Source organism: Argentina silus (genome assembly GCF_951799395.1).
Source record: "Argentina silus genome assembly, chromosome: 6".
NCBI lineage: Eukaryota > Metazoa > Chordata > Actinopteri > Argentiniformes > Argentinidae > Argentina > Argentina silus.
Window position 1 is genome coordinate 22,532,973 of NC_139660.1, and position 4,725 is coordinate 22,537,697.

The window sequence follows — 4,725 nt, forward strand, 5'->3', positions numbered from 1 at the left end:
TAGCGACTCACCTGTTGTTGGGAGCATGAGGTACATGGGAGGGGAGGATAGAACCTAACAGGTGAGTCTAACCACACAGTGCTGTCATTATGATTCTAATCAGAATGACTGAACAGTACAAGCGGTTAATGACATACTGTAAAACAGTAAGGATGTACCAAAACACCAGACAGATGCAAACAGAGCACATTCCTTTCTGTTATTCCTGGCTCTGGGAACTGAACTTTTAAAAACGTTATTGTATGCCTAAATGTTTGAGGACTGACTGAGGGATGGGATGTGGCAACTTCTCAGGATGTAGTGCCTCTCTACCAGGCATCCCAAAACTATTAGAATTAGCTTTCCTCTTGTGTTCGGGTCAAATCTGACCGATTTACAACTTTTCCTAAATATAAATATTGTGTTTTTCATCTGATTGCCTCAAGACTTTATATTTACCTTCACACTAGGATTTTGGACATATAAAATGACTGATCACCACTTTCACTGAATTTTGAGTGGTTTAGTCAACTTTGTCACACCTGTGGGGTTCCAGGTCTAAAATGACTGCCATAGGAAATGAATGGGTAATGAAATGTAAAAAAAAAACCACACACAATAGGACAAAATACATTGAAATGGAGATACATTCTCAGTGTCTGTTCTTTGTATATTCACTGCAGTTACTCATGTTAACCACCAGCTGAAGACATTGTTTCACAACTTAAAAAGGTGTTAAACAAAATGTGGTGATGATTTATGGTTTTTGTGTTTATATAAGAGCAGTTAAAACAGACCAGACAAATTTGGCCGCAAACACTATAATAAGATGATGAACACAGGAGAAAGGTTAGATTTGATTTGACTTGATAGACACAAGTACAGTGGCTTCGGAAAGTATTCAGACCCCTACACTTTTTCCACATTTTGTTGTGTTCTAAACCCAATTTAAAATGGATTCTTTTTTCTTTGTTTTGCCATCAATCCACACACAATACCCCATAATGAAAAAGTGAAAACAAGTTTTTAGATAAATTTGCAAGTTTATTAATATTGAAATACAGAAATAACTCAAGTATGCAGACTCTTTGCTGTGACATTCTTAAAATTAGCTCAAATGCAAAAATGTCTTCATCAAGTCACTCAACAAGTTGAATTGAGTCCATCTGAGTACAAGGATAATAGTTAATGTGATTTCTGAATAAATATATTTTGTTTTTATAGTCTCTGGTTTGCATAGGAATCAATTAAACACAGTGCAGACTAGGATGTCACTGCCAACTCAGCAAATTTCATAATTTTCTCTTCATCCTGATAAACTCCCCAGTCCCTGCCAATGACAAATATACCATAACATGATGCAACTACTGTAACGTCTCATCCTGTTCATTAGTTTGTTTGTCTTTGTTTCATGTCATTCATTTATTGTGCCTTACCTTGTCTTTCGTTCCAGACACTTCACTACCTGCCCTTGTGTGTTTCCCACCTGTGTGATCGTCTACCCCGCCCTGATTGGATTCACCTGTTCCTCATCATGACTCCCTGTGTATTTAGTTTGTGTGTTTCCCCTGTCTCGTTGCCAGTTTGTCTTTGTCCCTTGTGTCGAGCCTACCAGCGATTATTCCTGGTGTTTTTGTATTCCCGTTTTTTTTTTTTATCTGTGCTTGTTTTTCTGACGTTCCCTGTTGCCATCTCCCTATCAGATTGTATGCCTACTATTCTGACTGATTATCTGTGTACCGAACCCTGCCTTGCCTACCCCTTACTGGATTATCTGTTTTACCTGTTGACTGCCTACCCGTGTATCAAACCTTTTCTGGAAGTGAAGACTATTCTTTTGGATTTTAAGTTTTGGTCTCTGAGTTGTGCATTTGAGTTCTCTGCCCGCGTACTATATTCGTTACACCTACCACTATTCTTCACACACGGGATGGTACGGAAACTGCATTCCATGTGCTGGATAAACTTAATGCTTTGTAGTAAAACCAAATAAACACATTTCCAGCCATTTTCTTTGCTGTATCACTTGAATTCATTGTTGCAAACACAATTATGGATATGAGAGATTATTTTCCATTAAGGGATTATTTTTGGCCACTTGGTTATAGACCAATTTAGTAGAGTGACTGGGATGATGTTGTCCCATCGACTGTGGTTTTTCCTCTCCGCCATTCATCTTTGTAGATTTTTGTACGTTTCCCCAGGCCTCAGGGTCACATTCCTGAGCAGTTTTGTTCCTCTCCATTTGCTCAGTTTGTAATGACAGCCTGATCCACACAGTGTGTAATTGATTCCTATGGAAATCAGAGACCATATAAAAACAAATATATGAATTCCAAAATCACATGAACTATTATCCTTGCATTAAGATGGACTTAATTCAATGTATTGAGTGATTTGTTTATGATATTTTTTTTGCATTTGAGCTAATTTGAGTGCTATAGCAAAGGGTCTGAATACTTATGAAAATTAGGTATTTCCATATTTCAATTTGAATACATTTGCAGACATTTCTAAAAATGTGTTTTCACTTTGTCAATATGTGGTATTGTGTGTGGATTGATAGCGAACAAAATTAATGTAATACATTTTAAATTGAGTCTATAACACAACAAAATGTGGAAAAAGAGAAGAACACTTTCCGAAGCCACTGTATAAGCAACATGGTAGTAGCTCAACCCTGCCCTCAGAGAGGCAATGTGGACATGTCACCACACTAGGGGCCAGATTCCAGACTAAGCCTAGTCCAGTCTCCTGACTAAATCTAGTCCAGTCTCCTGACTGAGCCTAGTCCAGTCTCCTGACTAAACCTAGTTCAGTTTCCAGATTAAACCAAGTCCAGTCTCCTGACTAAGCCTAGTCCAGTCTCCTGACTAAACCTAGTCCAGTTTCCAGACTAAGCCTAGTCCAGCCCTGTAGTTATCAAGCCTGTCAGAAAGACTCAGGAATAAGCTCAGTTATGACTAAACATCTCACAGCTCAGAGCAGGCAGTGGTAGTGGGTTATCAAGCTCCTTACTCACGCACTGAGCCATGAGTAGGACCAACTCGTATGAATGAATTCCTTCTCAATTTTTCAACATATGTGTAGTTGCAAAGGACATAAAACAAACATAATAATTCATGATCGATGATGTGTGGTGCTGTAATAAATTCATGTTGAAGATATTGCACTGGTATTGGTTGTATGTGATGGACCCAACATTGTCACTATTATTATCTTAACTCCTAAAGACCCCCTTCACCCCCACTACCCCCCTATACAAAAAGAAAATCCTTCTTCTAGCATTGTGACTGCCAATGGCCCCTGGTCTGAGCATTGATTACTTTATCTTATGATGACTGATGAGTGAGATGACTCACTTACTTAAACAAATGTATTTGTTGTAAGTCGCTTTGGATAAAGGAGTCTGTTAAATGCCATAAAAGGAAATGCAAATTACACTGCTGCATTTTCGCTGTTGTCAGGATTATTTTAATTTTTCCAGAGAGCGCAAAACACCTTTCCGTAGATGGGGAAGTAACAGAAATAATGTCATCCCTATCCAACGGTTAGAAGAAACTCAGTGAAACATTTGACAACATCTCTCCTATCCCAATATGTGCATGCACCCTGCATGGAGCCATCTATCGGACACTCATAGCCTACTACCGGTCCTCTGTGGCTCAGTTGGTAGAGCATGGCGCTAACAACGCTTAGGTTGTGGGTTTGATTCCTGCTGGGACCATATATACTGAAATGTATGCACTCACTGCAATGTAAGTCACTTTGGATAAAAGTGTCAACTAAATGGCATATATTACTCATATCATATTAGGACACCTCTTGAGGACTCCTGAATACTTGCAGAGTTATGAGAACCTTTTAGTCTAAAGACTTTTGATAACTTGCTTTTATTCATACAGGGTATGTATAAAAGTAGGACTGTATGGGTAAAAATAGGACTGAATGTGGTTCACTTTCTGAATTTTCTTAACACTTGTGAGCTGTTTCATACTCTGAGAGGCTTGATAACCACCGGACCAGACCTACATTGTGGTCCTCTGTTGCTCAGTTGGCAGAGCCTTAAGCTAGCCTCAATTTTTCATGGCATTGATTCCACAAGATGTTGGAAACATTCCTTTGAGATTCTGGTCCATGATGACATGATTGCATCACTTTTTTTTTCAGGTGCACTTTCAAGCTGTCAATCTCCCGTTCTAACACATCCCGAAGGTGTTCTATTGGATTCAGATCCAGTGACTGGGAAGGCCACTGAAGAACACTGAACTCATTGTTATGTTCATGAAACCAGTTTGAGACAACTTTTGCTTTGTGACATGGTGCATTATCATGCTGGAAGTAGCCATTAGAAGATGGGTCAATTGTGGCCATGAAGGGATGCACATGGTCAGCAACAATACTCAAATCGGTGTTCAAGCGATGATTGATTGTTATTAACGGGCCCAAAGTGTGCCAAGAAAACATTCCCCACCCCATTAGAACCACCTCCACCATGCGAAGGTGTACAGGTGTTCCTAATAAAGTGTTCGGTGAGTGTATATGTCAGGTCAAACTGCCAGATTCACCACAACTGCCACAGGAAAGTGACACATTCATCAAACACAACCACAGTAAAATGCACTACAGGGGGGTTGAGCAACTGCAGCCATCATAATCCAGAACTGGAGCTGTCACAGAAGCAGAGTAGCACACACACACACACACATGCACACACGCACACACACGCACACATACTCTCTCTCT